Genomic DNA, 19,056 nt, shown 5'->3' with positions numbered 1-19,056 from the left:
TAGTACAGGTCCAAGTACGCTGCCCTGTGGAACGCCTGCTGCAATCATTTTGTTTCCCGATTTGACGCCGCCTGTGCATTCCACGTAGAAAGACCGATCATCCAAGTAGTTAGACAAGACCTTATATACCTGCCGGTAACAACTGCTTCATCTTATGTTTCAGGCCCGCATGCCAGACTCGATCGAAAGCCTCCTGAATGTCCATATAGATGGCAGAGCAGTACAGTTTGTTCTCGTAGGTGGACAGGATGAACTTTGTGACTCTCCCCAATTGGTGTTCAGCCGCGTGCACATGTCTGAAGCCAAACTGATGGTTTGGAATAGACTCAACAAATCCATCAGCTTCCATCATCCTGGTTAGGATAAGTCGCTCAAACAGTTTGGACAGGCCCGAAAGCAGGCTGATGGGTCGATAAGATGGCAGCTTATCGGCGGTTTCCCCTGGCTTGGGGATCATACTGACTGCCGCGTGCTTCCATCTGTTAGGGAAACAACCAATCCTAAAGGAGCTGTTGCATATGAGCGCGAAATATAGTAGAGCAGACTTAGGTAGAGCTTTTATGGTCCGATTGTCGACCCTGTCCATTCCAGGGGCCTTTTTCAGCTTTAGTACCTTGATCTGTGCCTCAATCTCAGGAAGAGTGACCGCCCTGAAGCCCGAATTGGGCCCAGGGGATCCAAACTCTTCAAGGGACTCTTCGATAACTCGTCTGTCGGCTGCCGCGCTGGTCAAAACAGGCTTAAATCTCTGCTCGAGATGCAAAGCAAAAGACTCTGCCTTCTCCTCGGTGCTCTTGCACCAGGGATCGTCAGCATTATCCTCTCCATCGGCACAAAACTTCCTCACAGGCAAATTGGCTGCTGGCTGCCGCTTCAAACCATTAGTCAGCCTCCATAGCTTCTGCATGCTGTAGCAATCGGTAGGGTCAATTGAGCCAATAATGGCGTCAGCGCGTCTGGCTTTGCCCGCTTCTAGCTCCTTGTGAATCCTATTGGCAAGCATGTTGTACAGCTGTCGCGCTGCCGCGTCATGGTTCCGTTTCAGGTTCCTCAGGCGCCTCTTGGTGGCAATCATCAGCCGTATGCGATTGCTGACCTGGTACTCAGCCTAGACTCTAGGTCGGACGGGCCTCCTCAGACTGCTTGTGGCATGTTCGGCTGCCGCTAACACGTTCCTCTCAAGGATATTGGCTGCATCATCAACATCCTCTGCTGACCTGAGCTCAGTGTTCAGATGCATGTGCGAGTCAAGCCATGATTGGAACCTCGAAATGCTAGCCCCTGGGGGCAAGAGGCGTCTCTTAGTCACCGCCTCCGCTGGAGACATGCTCAGCTCAATCACCATTGGGAGATGATCAGAAGAGAGGTCATTTAGATGGGATATATGCAGTACTTCGTCCCTCACGCCCTTGTAGACCGCGAAGTCAATTGCCGATGGTGTATGCCGAGTATTGTACGGGTAGTGAGTAGGAGATCCAGTGGCCAGAATGTTGCAGCTACTTTTCTGAACGGCCCTGAGCAGCTGTCCGCCTCTTCTACACGCCCTTGCGTTTCGCCACCATGAGTTCTTCGCATTCCAATCGCCAGCAGCAACGAATCTCGGTCCCAGCTGACCAAACAATGCCAAGAAGTCGTCCTCGGACCACTCCTGCAATGGGGGCAGTAAATGGATGAGAACACTAGTCGGCCGCCATCAGGCAGGGTCAGGGCAGCAGATACACACTGAATGTGGTTTGTTGCTATATTAGGCAGGGCAATATGAAGGATTCCAGCTCTGATTAGGAGCAGGGATCCCCCACGACCAGTCCCAGATGGGTGATTAGCACTGTACGTACACTTAACGCTGAAGGTCTCTGAGGTTTTAAAATGAGGCTCAGAGACCATCAAAACGTCAACTTCGTGTCTGCGTGTAAATGCCGCAAGTTCGGCTGTCTTCACTCGGAGTCCCGAGGCGTTCCAAAATACAATCTTTAGATTGCTGTGTTGGCGGGTAGAGTAAATAGCATTATTATTATACATTCCTGGCATAAGAATTCGCCTGAATGCTAGCATATAAACAATCCGTTAGCTTCGTCATTTGTGCAATTAATACATCCATTTTCCCTTCTAGTTTCTGAGTAGATTCAGCAGCAGCGGCCGCATGCTGGATCCGCTCCTGTGTCAGCAATGTGATGAGGTAGTCCAGTTTCTGACTGAGTTCATCGCTAGGACGGACGCTCTGATTGCTCACCGTGCGCTGGAATCCAATTGTGGTCGCTGTGGGTGGCACCGACTGCCATACTTGCCTCCCTGGAAGAGGCTGGGAATGACTCGCTGGCTGCCTTGTGCGAAGGGCCTCAGCATAACTGCTCATCTGAGCTGGAGGAGCAGGAGCTCTTGCGCCTGAGCGCGCTCGCCGGCGGCCCGGCTGCTGCAGTGCTGGAAAGCCCTGCTGGTTCATGACGGGTGGCTGGCGGGGAAGCCGCAAACCCTGAGCGGAGGGTAAGGTAGGCATCGAAAGTTTACTCAACATCCTGTTGGTCTTTTCTCATCCGTTATTCCTTCTGTTGCAGTACTCTTTGTATTTGATACAACCACGGTAGCTGGCAACATGGGGACCATTACAATTGGCGCATTTCGGCACATCCTCCCGCTTCTTGGGGCAGTCCTTGGGGTCATGCTTCTCCCCACACTTCAGGCATATAACTGCACGGCTGCAGTAGTTCTTGGAGTGCCCAAACATCTGGCACTTGTGGCACTGGGGAACGCCTGGCGCGCGTATGGGCTTCTCAACCTTGATCCGTTGGCTGCAAATTCCCGTTAGCTCATAAATACTATTATTATTGTCCTGAGGCTCAAGCTGGACCTCGAATAGGTCCAACGGCTCCTTTGTGAATCTTTTAAGTATATTGGCAATATGCCTCACCTTGTATCCAAGCCTACCGAGCTGTTCGCGCACCCAGTCTGTGGGTGTGGAGCGGTGCAGGTGACGTATGACGATACGCATACCCCTTTCGCTTCGCAGGCGAAATGTATGGTGATCCACACCTTCCCCCTCAGATAAGAGCGAATTAGGGCCCCATGGCCATCTATTGTATGGCACATGACTTTGAGAGACCTATTAGCAGCAGGCTTAGTGTCATATGTGCCTGCGCCAATGGCATTGTCAAAGCATTGGAGCAGGGGAAAGATATCAGAAACATTAGGAATGTATATAGGGGCTGGCCGCACAATTCTGGCGTCAGCAGTAGCAGCAGCATTGGGTGCGTGCGCAGTGGTAGGGGCAGGCGGGGGGTGGTGTGAGAAGTAGAGGGCCTGTTTGTGGGAACAGGTTCTTCGGCTTCCGTCTCTCCCTCGCTGCGGTCAGTGTCAACATCCATATCGTCGTTTGCTAAGTCGTCAGCATCCGAGAGTATATTGTAGTAGTTCGTTATATTCATCTGGTTAGAGTCAGGCTTCTCCTTGGAGGATACTGTCCGTTTGATCTTCTTGGCCGACGCCTTTGTAATCGGCGAGCCCAAGGTGGTCGTCCGCTTCTTGTTACGGGCCTCAGACTCCGCATTCAGCTTAGCCATTACTTTCCTCTCCCTTGCCAATTTCTCCTGCTGTTCCTTGAGGATCTCGTACAGAGTCGGCTGGCTCAGCACAGGTGCTGCAAGGGCAGTAGGATTGGTGGAGACAGTAATGGCAGAACTGCCAGGGGCACAGGTAGCAGTCGAAGCAGCAGCACGAGCAGCACCAGTAGAAACTGGAGGACGTTGAGCGGCGTGGGCAGCTACACCAGCAGCACTAGCAGTAGTAGGAACTGTAGCAGCTGGAGGGCGTTTAGCTGCGGCGGCAGCTACGCGAGTAGGGGCGGTGGCTTTGGCAGCAGCAGGAATGGCAGCACAGGCAGTAGCAGCAGAGGCTCTGGTTAGCATGGCAGAGGGGGGGGGCTAGCAATGGCTTGCTTGACAGTGCAGCGGACGGGGCCTGCATCAACTTGGCTGCAGCGGCAGCTGAAGTTGATGGCATATCACTGGTCAAATCTGCCAATGAGGTCGAGCGACAGGAAAGGGGGCGTAAATCACTCTGCGAAATTCCCGACATTAGTAGCGGGGGGGAATGCAGATCGATTTCGTTGTCTGAGCAGGGAGCACTTGAGGCCAGAGTGGTCTTCTTTTTGGATTTGGGGCACGGTTTACGTACCATTGTTTGTTCTTTTGCAGCTTTATTAGCGCAAAGGCAAGTGTGTATATGTGGGAGGGGGAGGGGTCAGCAGCGGCTGAAGCCTACCCCACGTTTTTTCACTTTCGGCACTTTGGTTATGTAGTATGTGTATTTCAGAGAAAAACTTGTGCACGGCACAACACTTCGCGTTGCCCCGAAATGTTTTAACAGAATATTGCACAGTGTTTACTTACACATGTTCAATATTATTAGGGATTTTTTGGCGATTTTGATGGTTTAATTTTTAATAATTGCGGAACGTTTTGATTTTTTCTGTTGTGTTCGTCTTGCGAACTAAATTGGCAGTCTCTCTTCATGTCGAACCAGTCCCATCGCCACCTGCATTAGCAGGGGGGGAGGGAGGCTGACATGAAGAGAGAACCGTTTTATTTGATTATACTCTTAAAATTAGCATATTTTACAAATAGTTTCGCGCCGGCTGCTTATCTACATTACATGTAGTTGCAGAAGTGGCTGTAAATTGGCAGGGTAACATTTGTTACGGTATTGGCTTATTTGGTATTTTTTGGTAGGTATCGATAGTTTGGCTAAATGCCAGGGTAACACTAAACTTATTGCTACTTTGTTTACATTATTTTAATTGTTTTTAATTTGTTTTCAGGTGGAGTATGCAGCCGTGAAGAACATCATTACGCCTATTGGTCTCGTCGTCAGCTGCGAAGTGGAATCCTTGCGAGTGTCGGCGCTAAACTGGGACTGCAGGACAGCATCAACAGGGCTGAAGCTGGCCGAGGTCCAGTGCATCGTCATTCTGGATGTGGATTACGATTTTCTGTGAAGGTGAGTGGATTCGTATCTGTGGAAGAATAAAAGGGGTTTTAGTTTCTTTTCAGCCGCCGCCATCATCTGGATTCTGGAGCTGCCGCCGTTCATCATCAGGTTCTCTGCTGGGGCCGTCATTTGCCTGCGTAGCAGCTGCATTTGCGCTACTACGGCTGATTTCCATGTTGTGTGTTGCAAATGGATTGCGCAGCCAGTTCTCGCGTCTGACTTGGAGCAGTATTGTTTGGATGGCTGTCAGGCTTCTGTTGCTGTTTGGATTGTGCTCTTCAATCATTGCGGCATACCTTGGCCTGGCCAGCCTTCTTGGAATGTATGGATGCGTTGCGATCTCACAGGCAAGTAAGTTTCTGTGCTGCATTAGCCGAGTGTAGTAGTTCCTGCAGAGTCTGTTAAAAACTTCTTCCACAGTTGCTACTTGGAGATCCGCATGCAGTGCGTTGTTGCTCATATCCATTTGTATTCCCAGGTATGGCATGACGGATTTTTTGGCCAGGAGTTGCCCGGCTAACCTTGGAGCTGGAGTGTGTTGCTGCGCAGGTGAGAGAGTGTGTAGAACATGAGCAGTTTTTGCAAGACTGATGGTTATTCCCCATTTCTTAGACCATGATAATGCATCAGCCAGGAGCCGCTCCATATTTTCGTTGGCTTGTTTTGGACTCAGGGCAGATACGAGGTATACTGCGTCATCAGCGTACGTTGCTAGCATTTGGGTTGCGTTTGCGTGTCTTGGTGGCTGCGGCATGTCGGCAGTGTAAAGATTGTAGAGCACTGGGCCAAGTACGCTTCCTTGCGGCACTCCAGCGGTTATGTGCTTTAGGCTTGAGGTGATGTTGTTACAGCAGACGACTTTTATTTTTTTATTTATCGTTTTAACTTTGCAGAGAAGACCCTGGTGCCAGACTCTATCAAAAGCTTCCTGGATATCCATGTACACGGCACTGCAATGTCGCTGCGCTTCGTAGGATCTGAGGATAAATTGCGTGACTCGTCCGATTTGCTGTTCCGCTGAGTGCTGAGTTCTGAAGCCAAATTGATGGTTTGGAATAGCCATGGCAAAGCTTTCTTCTTCAAAGAGTCGCTTGAGGATGAGGCGTTCGAGGATTTTGGAGAAGCCTGTAAGCAGGCTGATGGGTCTGTAGGACTCAAGCCTATCACTCGGCTTTCCTGGCTTCCTTAACATTGAAATTTTTGCGCATTTCCAGAACTTTGGGAAGTGGCCGAACTGCAGAGCCGAGTTGCATATCAACAGCAGATACTCGATGGCGGATGTTGGCAGAGATTTAATGACGCGATTGTCGATGCTGTCGAAACCGGGTGCCTTTTTCGTCTTGAGCTTCTTAATTTCCGATTTGAGTTCCTGGATGGTTACAGGTCTGATTATTTGAGCAGCTACATCTGGACCGTTTTCTTGTAATACTGCGTTAATTTCTTCTCTGTCTTCTAGGGCTGCCGTGATCTTTGGCGTGAAACGTGCTTCCAGGTGCTGCGCAAAGGCCTCAGCTTTTTCCTCCGTAGTTTTGCACCAAGGATCAGCAGGAGCTTGCTGCCCTTCCGCCACGTGCCTCCTGACTGGCAGATTTGGAATGGGCTGTCTCTTGATTGTATTGGTGAGCCGCCATAGTTTCTGCATACTGTACCTATCAGTTGGGTCGATGTCGTGTAACAGTCTGTTCATTTGTTTGTCTTTTTGCAGCTTGATCCGTTTACGTATTCTGTTAGTCAGCTGATTGATAGTGCGTGCAATGAGGGGGTTGGAGCACCTATCTCTTTGGTTGATTTTGCAGAGTATTCTTTTGATCTTGATCGCTTTCAGCGTTTGCGAGTCAAGATGAAGGTTTTGCGGTCCGTACACTGTGTGCTGGTTACTTGAGGCTTGCGAGGCCAATTCAGCTGCAATGTAGATGTTCTTTTCAAGGATAGCCACTGCATCGTCTGTCGTCGCCGTTGTGAAGTTCAGTCTCCAGATGGATTCGCTGTTCAAGGTGAGCTTGAAATCTTCTGATATTTGCATTTTTTGGTAATAGTATCTTCTTTTTTCCATATTCAGGTCTCAGGAGGAGTCTAATGATTTGCATGTTGTGATCTGAACCTAAATCATATGATGTTTCGATGTGAATTAAATTGTGTCTAATACCCTTATAAACCGCAAAGTCTATAGCAGACGGCATATGTCGTCGATTTGAAGGGAAATGGGTGGGGGATCCAGTGGCCAGTATGCTTTGGTCGTTTTCCTGGATGCATTTCAGAAGTGCAGCCCCTCTTCTACAGGATCTTGCATTGCCCCACCACTGACTTTTGGCATTCCAATCCCCAGCTACGATAAATCTGCTACCCAGAGAGTCGAATACCTGTTTAAATTGTGTATCAGTCCATTCGTGTGCAGGTGGAAAATAGATCGCACCAATGTTTATTGTTTGATGGTTTTTATACCCGATACTCAAAATGAGTATTGGGGTATATTAGATTTGTGGTAAAAGTGGATGTGTGTAACGTCCAGAAGGAATCGTTTCCGACCCCATAAAGTATATATATTCTTGATCAGCATCAATAGCCGAGTCGATTGAGCCATGTCTGTCTGTCCGTCCGTCCGTCTGTCCGTCCCCTTCAGCGCCTAATGCTCAAAGACTATAAGAGCTAGAGCAACGATGTTTTGGATCCAGACTTCTGTGATATGTCACTGCTACAAAAATATTTCAAAACTTTGCCCCGCCCACTTCCGCCCCCACAAAAGGCGAAAATCTGTGGCATCCACAATTTTAAAGATACGAGAAAACAAAAAACGCAGAATCGTAGAGAATGACCATATCTTTTAGACTGCAGAATCTGAATTGGATCGTATTACTATTATAGCCAGCATCAAGAAAACAATTTCATTTTTTCTCGCCCTGTCTCTCTCTAACACACAGGTAGCATAGGCGGCTTTGCTTAGAGTAAAACATTAGCGCCTAGATCTCAGAGACTATAAAAGCTAGAGTAACCAAATTTGGTATCCACACTCCTAATATATCAGACCGAGACGAGTTTGTTTCAAAATTTCGCCACACCCCCTTCCGCCCCCGCAAAGGATGCAAATCTGGGGATATTCACAAATCTCAAAGACTATTAACGCTAGAGTAACCAAATTTGGAATCCGCACTTCTCTTAGATCTCACTATAAAACGTGTATCTCAAAATTTCGCCCCACCCCCTTCCGCCCACACAAAGGACGAAAATCTGTTGCATCCACAATATTGCAGATTCGAGAAAACTAAAAACGGGGAATCATAGATAACGACCATATCTATCAGATTGCTGAATCTGGATCAGATCAGATAATTTTTGTAGCCAAAAGGAACAAATCAATTTGCAGTGGCTACGCAGCGCGTGACATCACGCTCAGACTGATTTTCTGTCTCTCTCGCACGCACTCTTTGTCGTATCGTTTAATATTAGCGGCGTCTGCCGGAGGAAAGCCATACTGACTTAGTATCGGGTATAACTGTAGAGTTGCGGTGTCCGCAGCAACTCACAACGTTCCCCCTCGTTTATTGTTACAGCTGTGGTGCACATTTGGATGGAGTCCTCTCTTGTTGGTGCGAGGGAAATGTGCGGGATGTTGCACTTGATGATTACCGCCGCTCCGCCTCTGCTCCGGTTCGACGGGTGGTTTGCCATGTAGACGTGGTAGCCGTCAATCACTAGGTTTGTGTCTTCTTTTAGATGCGATTCCGATATCAGTAGGATGTCAATACTGTTGCCTGCCAAATAAGCGTTAAGTTCAGGGAGTTTGTTTGGAAGCCCAGCAGCATTCCAGAAAGCGATTTTGATTAAAGGGGAATTACTATGCATTTGAGGTCTCATTGACGTTTGTGGGTGGTGGGAGTCGTGCCATAAGTCGGTACAGTGTCTTCTCGATCATGGAGAGCCTAGCTTCAAGGCTCGGTTGGGGTTGTGTCTTGTTATTAGTGGTCTCGTTCCTTCGATCCGTCTGCACTTGTAGGAGAGTAATAAGCTTGTCTAGCTTCTCATTTAGGCTACTGAGGTCGGCATTATTGTTGTTGTTGTTGTTGTTGCTGCCTTGCGGTCGATTTGTGCTCTTAAAACGGCCTGCGCTCTTGGAGCGATTTCGGCTGAGGTGCTTTATGAGCTGCTCCTGCAAGCGTGTACTTGGTGTCAGCTTCCTCTTCGACATCGACCTGCGCTGTTGTTGCTGTTTCTGCTGCGCTGGGAGGCTCGCTCTGGCAATTGCAGCGTAACTCAAGGACTGCTTTGAAGTGCAGGGTGCTTCTTCTCGTGTACGGGAGCTATGGGCGTTCATCTGCTGAGTGCGTGGTTTGCTTGGCTGACGACGACGTCGGCTTTGGCTTCGGTTTCTAGTCATTGGAAGGGCAGGCATGCCCAGGTCATGTAGTAGTTTGTTAGCTTGGGCAAGTTCGCTCGGCTTCTTACGCAGCGCTGCACTTTTAAAAGCGGTACAGCCCCTGTAGCTGGCTGGGTGAGGGCCGCTACAGTTTGCCGGCTGTTGCAAGGGTTTTTGGCAAACAATTGAGGATTGCTGCCCCGCGCACTTAACACACACGAAGTCATTTCGGCAGTAATTGTGGGTGTGCCCAATGCGTTGACACCTGTGGCACTGGACAACTGGGCCGGTGTTCCTCTGCACCTCGACTTTGACTCGTTGGCCGCCCATGTTAGTAATATTCAACGCCACAGCGTTGTTTGGCTTTGGATCAAGTTGAGCTACGAACATGTTGAGGGGCTCATTGGTAGCTCGCCTCGTCATGCCCCGAATGAAAGTGGCTGTGTGGCCGTGGCTGGCCAGAAGTTCAGTGACGAATTCGCTTTCGGTGGTGTGGTGCAGGTCCCTAATGACAATTCGGTATCCCCTCTCAGACTGTAGCTGGTAGGAATAGGATGGCGTGGTACAGGCCTCATCCCTGTAATGTCTTTGCAGTACCCAGAAAGATTGCACGTCACTGCACATGACGCGAAGTCCACCTGCCGAAGTTGTCTTGGTGTGGAACTTTTCTGCTGGGATTAGCTGCGAGATTTCTTTAAGAGTGGCGGTAATGTTGGTGATTTTGGTTAGCACTATTGGTGGCGGCTTGGGTGGTCGAGTTTCAGTTGCAGGTGCCCCCTGGGGCGGTGCGGAGCGCGTGGCGTGGCGTGTGGAGTCTCCACTGGAGGGGCCGGCAGAGCTTTTGCTTGTTTGCTTCTATCTGTGTGCGCTTTCGTTGGCTTGGCTGTACCAGCACTATACATTCCCGGCATGACAAACTGTCAGCTTCGTCATTTGTGCAATTAATACATCCATTTTCCCTTCCAGTTTCTGAGTAGATTCAGCAGCAGCGGCCGCATGCTGGATCCGCTCCTGTGTCAGCAATGTGATGAGGTAGTCCAGTTTCTGGCTGAGTTCATCGCTAGGACGGACGCTCTGATTGCTCACCGTGCGCTGGAATCCAATTGTGGTCGCTGTGGGTGGCACCGACTGCCATACTTGCCTCCCTGGAAGAGGCTGGGAATGACTCGCTGGCTGCCTTGTGCGAAGGGTGTCAGCATAACTGCTCATCTGAGCTGGAGGAGCAGGAGCTCTTGCGCCTGAGCGCGCTCGCCGGCGGCCCGGCTGCTGCAGTGCTGGAAAGCCCTGCTGGTTCATGACGGGTGGCTGGCGGGGAAGCCGCAAACCCTGAGCGGAGGGTAAGGTAGGCATCGAAAGTTTACTCAACATCCTGTTGGTCTTTTCTCATCCGTTATTCCTTCTGTTGCAGTACTCTTTGTATTTGATACAACCACGGTAGCTGGCAACATGGGGACCATTACAATTGGCGCATTTCGGCACATCCTCCCGCTTCTTGGGGCAGTCCTTGGGGTCATGCTTCTCCCCACACTTCAGGCATATAACTGCACGGCTGCAGTAGTTCTTGGAGTGCCCAAACATCTGGCAAACATCTTCTCAACCTTGATCCGTTGGCTGCAAATTCCCGTTAGCTCATAAATACTATTATTATTGTCCTGAGGCTCAAGCTGGACCTCGAATAGGTCCAACGGCTCCTTTGTGAATCTTTTAAGTATATTGGCAATATGCCTCACCTTGTATCCAAGTCTACCGAGCTGTTCGCGCACCCAGTCTGTGGGTGTGGAGCGGTGCAGGTGACGTATGACGATACGCATACCCCTTTTGCTTCGCAGGCGAAATGTATGGTGATCCACACCTTCCCCCTCAGATAAGAGCGAATTAGGGCCCCATGGCCATCTATTGTATGGCACATGACTTTGAGAGACCTATTAGCAGCAGGCTTAGTGTCATATGTGCCTGCGCCAATGGCATTGTCAAAGCATTGGAGCAGGGGAAAGATATCAGAAACATTAGGAATGTATATAGGGGCTGGCCGCACAATTCTGGCGTCAGCAGTAGCAGCAGCATTGGGTGCGTGCGCAGTGGTAGGGGCAGGCGGGGGGTGGTGTGAGAAGTAGAGGGCCTGTTTGTGGGAACAGGTTCTTCGGCTTCCGTCTCTCCCTCGCTGCGGTCAGTGTCAACATCCATATCGTCGTTTGCTAAGTCGTCAGCATCCGAGAGTATATTGTAGTAGTTCGTTATATTCATCTGGTTAGAGTCAGGCTTCTCCTTGGAGGATACTGTCCGTTTGATCTTCTTGGCCGACGCCTTTGTAATCGGCGAGCCCAAGGTGGTCGTCCGCTTCTTGTTACGGGCCTCAGACTCCGCATTCAGCTTAGCCATTACTTTCCTCTCCCTTGCCAATTTCTCCTGCTGTTCCTTGAGGATCTCGTACAGAGTCGGCTGGCTCAGCACAGGTGCTGCAAGGGCAGTAGGATTGGTGGAGACAGTAATGGCAGAACTGCCAGGGGCACAGGTAGCAGTCGAAGCAGCAGCACGAGCAGCACCAGTAGAAACTGGAGGACGTTGAGCGGCGTGGGCAGCTACACCAGCAGCACTAGCAGTAGTAGGAACTGTAGCAGCTGGAGGGCGTTTAGCTGCGGCGGCAGCTACGCGAGTAGGGGCGGTGGCTTTGGCAGCAGCAGGAATGGCAGCACAGGCAGTAGCAGCAGAGGCTCTGGTTAGCATGGCAGAGGGGGGGGCTAGCAATGGCTTGCTTGACAGTGCAGCGGACGGGGCCTGCATCAACTTGGCTGCAGCGGCAGCTGAAGTTGATGGCATATCACTGGTCAAATCTGCCAATGAGGTCGAGCGACAGGAAAGGGGGCGTAAATCACTCTGCGAAATTCCCGACATTAGTAGCGGGGGGGAATGCAGATCGATTTCGTTGTCTGAGCAGGGAGCACTTGAGGCCAGAGTGGTCTTCTTTTTGGATTTGGGGCACGGTTTACGTACCATTGTTTGTTCTTTTGCAGCTTTATTAGCGCAAAGGCAAGTGTGTATATGTGGGAGGGGGAGGGGTCAGCAGCGGCTGAAGCCTACCCCACGTTTTTTCACTTTCGGCACTTTGGTTATGTAGTATGTGTATTTCAGAGAAAAACTTGTGCACGGCACAACACTTCGCGTTGCCCCGAAATGTTTTAACAGAATATTGCACAGTGTTTACTTACACATGTTCAATATTATTAGGGATTTTTTGGCGATTTTGATGGTTTAATTTTTAATAATTGCGGAACGTTTTGATTTTTTCTGTTGTGTTCGTCTTGCGAACTAAATTGGCAGTCTCTCTTCATGTCGAACCAGTCCCATCGCCACCTGCATTAGCAGGGGGGGAGGGAGGCTGACATGAAGAGAGAACCGTTTTATTTGATTATACTCTTAAAATTAGCATATTTTACAAATAGTTTCGCGCCGGCTGCTTATCTACATTACATGTAGTTGCAGAAGTGGCTGTAAATTGGCAGGGTAACATTTGTTACGGTATTGGCTTATTTGGTATTTTTTGGTAGGTATCGATAGTTTGGCTAAATGCCAGGGTAACACTAAACTTATTGCTACTTTGTTTACATTATTTTAATTGTTTTTAATTTGTTTTCAGGTGGAGTATGCAGCCGTGAAGAACATCATTACGCCTATTGGTCTCGTCGTCAGCTGCGAAGTGGAATCCTTGCGAGTGTCGGCGCTAAACTGGGACTGCAGGACAGCATCAACAGGGCTGAAGCTGGCCGAGGTCCAGTGCATCGTCATTCTGGATGTGGATTACGATTTTCTGTGAAGGTGAGTGGATTCGTATCTGTGGAAGAATAAAAGGGGTTTTAGTTTCTTTTCAGCCGCCGCCATCATCTGGATTCTGGAGCTGCCGCCGTTCATCATCAGGTTCTCTGCTGGGGCCGTCATTTGCCTGCGTAGCAGCTGCATTTGCGCTACTACGGCTGATTTCCATGTTGTGTGTTGCAAATGGATTGCGCAGCCAGTTCTCGCGTCTGACTTGGAGCAGTATTGTTTGGATGGCTGTCAGGCTTCTGTTGCTGTTTGGATTGTGCTCTTCAATCATTGCGGCATACCTTGGCCTGGCCAGCCTTCTTGGAATGTATGGATGCGTTGCGATCTCACAGGCAAGTAAGTTTCTGTGCTGCATTAGCCGAGTGTAGTAGTTCCTGCAGAGTCTGTTAAAAACTTCTTCCACAGTTGCTACTTGGAGATCCGCATGCAGTGCGTTGTTGCTCATATCCATTTGTATTCCCAGGTATGGCATGACGGATTTTTTGGCCAGGAGTTGCCCGGCTAACCTTGGAGCTGGAGTGTGTTGCTGCGCAGGTGAGAGAGTGTGTAGAACATGAGCAGTTTTTGCAAGACTGATGGTTATTCCCCATTTCTTAGACCATGATAATGCATCAGCCAGGAGCCGCTCCATATTTTCGTTGGCTTGTTTTGGACTCAGGGCAGATACGAGGTATACTGCGTCATCAGCGTACGTTGCTAGCATTTGGGTTGCGTTTGCGTGTCTTGGTGGCTGCGGCATGTCGGCAGTGTAAAGATTGTAGAGCACTGGGCCAAGTACGCTTCCTTGCGGCACTCCAGCGGTTATGTGCTTTAGGCTTGAGGTGATGTTGTTACAGCAGACGACTTTTATTTTTTTATTTATCGTTTTAACTTTGCAGAGAAGACCCTGGTGCCAGACTCTATCAAAAGCTTCCTGGATATCCATGTACACGGCACTGCAATGTCGCTGCGCTTCGTAGGATCTGAGGATAAATTGCGTGACTCGTCCGATTTGCTGTTCCGCTGAGTGCTGAGTTCTGAAGCCAAATTGATGGTTTGGAATAGCCATGGCAAAGCTTTCTTCTTCAAAGAGTCGCTTGAGGATGAGGCGTTCGAGGATTTTGGAGAAGCCTGTAAGCAGGCTGATGGGTCTGTAGGACTCAAGCCTATCACTCGGCTTTCCTGGCTTCCTTAACATTGAAATTTTTGCGCATTTCCAGAACTTTGGGAAGTGGCCGAACTGCAGAGCCGAGTTGCATATCAACAGCAGATACTCGATGGCGGATGTTGGCAGAGATTTAATGACGCGATTGTCGATGCTGTCGAAACCGGGTGCCTTTTTCGTCTTGAGCTTCTTAATTTCCGATTTGAGTTCCTGGATGGTTACAGGTCTGATTATTTGAGCAGCTACATCTGGACCGTTTTCTTGTAATACTGCGTTAATTTCTTCTCTGTCTTCTAGGGCTGCCGTGATCTTTGGCGTGAAACGTGCTTCCAGGTGCTGCGCAAAGGCCTCAGCTTTTTCCTCCGTAGTTTTGCACCAAGGATCAGCAGGAGCTTGCTGCCCTTCCGCCACGTGCCTCCTGACTGGCAGATTTGGAATGGGCTGTCTCTTGATTGTATTGGTGAGCCGCCATAGTTTCTGCATACTGTACCTATCAGTTGGGTCGATGTCGTGTAACAGTCTGTTCATTTGTTTGTCTTTTTGCAGCTTGATCCGTTTACGTATTCTGTTAGTCAGCTGATTGATAGTGCGTGCAATGAGGGGGTTGGAGCACCTATCTCTTTGGTTGATTTTGCAGAGTATTCTTTTGATCTTGATCGCTTTCAGCGTTTGCGAGTCAAGATGAAGGTTTTGCGGTCCGTACACTGTGTGCTGGTTACTTGAGGCTTGCGAGGCCAATTCAGCTGCAAAAAGAACATCTTTTCAAGGATAGCCACTGCATCGTCTGTCGTCGCCGTTGTGAGGTTCAGTCTCCAGATGGATTCGCTGTTCAAGGTGAGCTTGAAATCTTCTGATATTTGCATTTTTTGGTAATAGTATCTTCTTTTTTCCATATTCAGGTCTCAGGAGGAGTCTAATGATTTGCATGTTGTGATCTGAACCTAAATCATATGATGTTTCGATGTGAATTAAATTGTGTCTAATACCCTTATAAACCGCAAAGTCTATAGCAGACGGCATATGTCGTCGATTTGAAGGGAAATGGGTGGGGGATCCAGTGGCCAGTATGCTTTGGTCGTTTTCCTGGATGCATTTCAGAAGTGCAGCCCCTCTTCTACAGGATCTTGCATTGCCCCACCACTGACTTTTGGCATTCCAATCCCCAGCTACGATAAATCTGCTACCCAGAGAGTCGAATACCTGTTTAAATTGTGTATCAGTCCATTCGTGTGCAGGTGGACAATAGATCGCACCAATGTTTATTGTTTGATGGGTTTTTATTGTTACAGCTGTGGTGCACATTTGGATGGAGTCCTCTCTTGTTGGTGCGAGGGAAATGTGCGGGATGTTGCACTTGATGATTACCGCCGCTCCGCCTCTGCTCCGGTTCGACGGGTGGTTTGCCATGTAGACGTGGTAGCCGTCAATCACTAGGTTTGTGTCTTCTTCAGCAGCATTCCAGAAAGCGATTTTGATTAAAGGGGAATTACTATGCATTTGAGGTCTCATTGACGTTTGTGGGTGGTGGGAGTCGTGCCATAAGTCGGTACAGTGTCTTCTCGATCATGGAGAGCCTAGCTTCAAGGCTCGGTTGGGGTTGTGTCTTGTTATTAGTGGTCTCGTTCCTTCGATCCGTCTGCACTTGTAGGAGAGTAATAAGCTTGTCTAGCTTCTCATTTAGGCTACTGAGGTCGGCATTATTGTTGTTGTTGTTGTTGTTGCTGCCTTGCGGTCGATTTGTGCTCTTAAAACGGCCTGCGCTCTTGGAGCGATTTCGGCTGAGGTGCTTTATGAGCTGCTCCTGCAAGCGTGTACTTGGTGTCAGCTTCCTCTTCGACATCGACCTGCGCTGTTGTTGCTGTTTCTGCTGCGCTGAGAGGCTCGCTCTGGCAATTGCAGCGTAACTCAAGGCCTGCTTTGAAGTGCAGGGTGCTTCTTCTCGTGTACGGGAGCTATGGGCATTCATCTGCTGAGTGCGTGGTTTGCTTGGCTGACGACGACGTCGGCTTTGGCTTCGGTTTCTAGTCATTGGAAGGGCAGGCATGCCCAGGTCATGTAGTAGTTTGTTAGCTTGGGCAAGTTCGCTCGGCTTCTTACGCAGCGCTGCACTTTTAAAAGCGGTACAGCCCCTGTAGCTGGCTGGGTGAGGGCCGCTACAGTTTGCCGGCTGTTGCAAGGGTTTTTGGCAAACAATTGAGGATTGCTGCCCCGCGCACTTAACACACACGAAGTCATTTCGGCAGTAATTGTGGGTGTGCCCAATGCGTTGACACCTGTGGCACTGGACAACTGGGCCGGTGTTCCTCTGCACCTCGACTTTGACTCGTTGGCCGCCCATGTTAGTAATATTCAACGCCACAGCGTTGTTTGGCTTTGGTTCAAGTTGAGCTACGAACATGTTGAGGGGCTCATTGGTAGCTCGCCTCGTCATGCCCCGAATGCAAGTGGCTGTGTGGCCGTGGCTGGCCAGAAGTTCAGTGACGAATTCGCTTTCGGTGGTGTGGTGCAGGTCCCTAATGACAATTCGGTATCCCCTCTCAGACTGTAGCTGGTAGGAATAGGATGGCGTGGTACAGGCCTCATCCCTGTAATGTCTTTGCAGTACCCAGAAAGATTGCACGTCACTGCACATGACGCGAAGTCCACCTGCCGAAGTTGTCTTGGTGTGGAACTTTTCTGCTGGGATTAGCTGCGAGATTTCTTTAAGAGTGGCGGTAATGTTGGTGATTTTGGTTAGCACTATTGGTGGCGGCTTGGGTGGTCGAGTTTCAGTTGCAGGTGCCCCCTGGGGCGGTGCGGAGCGCGTGGCGTGGCGTGTGGAGTCTCCACTGGAGGGGCCGGCAGAGCTTTTGCTTGTTTGCTTCTATCTGTGTGCGCTTTCGTTGGCTTGGCTGTACCAGCACTATACATTCCCGGCATGACAAACTGTCAGCTTCGTCATTTGTGCAATTAATACATCCATTTTCCCTTCCAGTTTCTGAGTAGATTCAGCAGCAGCGGCCGCATGCTGGATCCGCTCCTGTGTCAGCAATGTGATGAGGTAGTCCAGTTTCTGGCTGAGTTCATCGCTAGGACGGACGCTCTGATTGCTCACCGTGCGCTGGAATCCAATTGTGGTCGCTGTGGGTGGCACCGACTGCCATACTTGCCTCCCTGGAAGAGGCTGGGAATGACTCGCTGGCTGCCTTGTGCGAAGGGCCTCAGCATAACTGCTCATCTGAGCTGGAGGAGCAGGAGCTCTTGCGCCTGAGCGCGCTCGCCGGCGGCCCGGCTGCTGCAGTGCTGGAAAGCCCTGCTGGTTCATGACGGGTGGCTGGCGGGGAAGCCGCAAACCCTGAGCGGAGGGTAAGGTAGGCATCGAAAGTTTACTCAACATCCTGTTGGTCTTTTCTCATCCGTTATTCCTTCTGTTGCAGTACTCTTTGTATTTGATACAACCACGGTAGCTGGCAACATGGGGACCATTACAATTGGCGCATTTCGGCACATCCTCCCGCTTCTTGGGGCAGTCCTTGGGGTCATGCTTCTCCCCACACTTCAGGCATATAACTGCACGGCTGCAGTAGTTCTTGGAGTGCCCAAACATCTGGCACTTGTGGCACTGGGGAACGCCTGGCGCGCGTATGGGCTTCTCAACCTTGATCCGTTGGCTGCAAATTGCCGTTAGCTCATAAATACTATTATTATTGTCCTGAGGCTCAAGCTGGACCTCGAATAGGTCCAACGGCTCCTTTGTAAATCTTTTAAGTATATTGGCAATATGCCTCACCTTGTATCCAAGTCTACCGAGCTGTTCGCGCACCCAGTCTGTGGGTGTGGAGCGGTGCAGGTGACGTCTGACGATACGCATACCCCTTTTGCTTCGCAGGCGAAATGTATGGTGATCCACACCTTCCCCCTCAGATAAGAGCGAATTAGGGCCCTATGGCCATCTATTGTATGGCACATGACTTTGAGAGACCTATTAGCAGCAGGCTTAGTGTCATTGTCAAAGCATTGGAGCAGGGGAAAGATATCAGAAACATTAGGAATGTATATAGGGGCTGGCCGCACAATTCTGGCGTCAGCAGTAGCAGCAGCATTGGGTGCGTGCGCAGTGGTAGGGGCAGGCGGGGGGTGGTGTGAGAAGTAGAGGGCCTGTTTGTGGGAACAGGTTCTTCGGCTTCCGTCTCTCCCTCGCTGCGGTCAGTGTCAACATCCATATCGTCGTTTGCTAAGTCGTCAGCATCCGAGAGTATATTGTAGTAGTTCGTTATATTCATCTGGTTAGAGTCAGGCTTCTCCTTGGAGGATACTGTCCGTTTGATCTTCTTGGCCGACGCCTTTGTAATCGGCGAGCCCAAGGTGGTCGTCCGCTTCTTGTTACGGGCCTCAGACTCCGCATTCAGCTTAGCCATTACTTTCCTCTCCCTTGCCAATTTCTCCTGCTGTTCCTTGAGGATCTCGTACAGAGTCGGCTGGCTCAGCACAGGTGCTGCAAGGGCAGTAGGATTGGTGGAGACAGTAATGGCAGAACTGCCAGGGGCACAGGTAGCAGTCGAAGCAGCAGCACGAGCAGCACCAGTAGAAACTGGAGGACGTTGAGCGGCGTGGGCAGCTACACCAGCAGCACTAGCAGTAGTAGGAACTGTAGCAGCTGGAGGGCGTTTAGCTGCGGCGGCAGCTACGCGAGTAGGGGCGGTGGCTTTGGCAGCAGCAGGAATGGCAGCACAGGCAGTAGCAGCAGAGGCTCTGGTTAGCATGGCAGAGGGGGGGGCTAGCA

At 50.1% G+C, this 19,056-nt stretch overlaps 2 long non-coding RNA genes across 2 annotated transcripts; both read left to right on the top strand.

Moving 5' to 3' along the window:
* Positions 1 to 6,568: 6,568 nt before the first annotated feature.
* Positions 6,569 to 7,142, top strand: LOC113566437. The gene is made up of 3 exons (XR_003409084.1): positions 6,569 to 6,599; positions 6,686 to 6,974; positions 7,040 to 7,142. It is a non-coding gene; the product is annotated as an uncharacterized LOC113566437 (long non-coding RNA).
* Positions 7,143 to 14,723: 7,581 nt separating this feature from the next.
* LOC113566436 lies at positions 14,724 to 15,296 on the top strand. Its single transcript, XR_003409083.1, has 3 exons — positions 14,724 to 14,754; positions 14,841 to 15,128; positions 15,194 to 15,296. It is a non-coding gene; the product is annotated as an uncharacterized LOC113566436 (long non-coding RNA).
* Positions 15,297 to 19,056: the final 3,760 nt, after the last annotated feature.

The sequence above is a fragment of the Drosophila persimilis genome, unplaced genomic scaffold, assembly GCF_003286085.1.
Source record: "Drosophila persimilis strain 14011-0111.01,24,50 unplaced genomic scaffold, DperRS2 tig00000697-arrow-arrow-pilon, whole genome shotgun sequence".
Taxonomy (NCBI): domain Eukaryota; kingdom Metazoa; phylum Arthropoda; class Insecta; order Diptera; family Drosophilidae; genus Drosophila; species Drosophila persimilis.
This window is presented reverse-complemented; position numbering and strand designations above follow the sequence as displayed.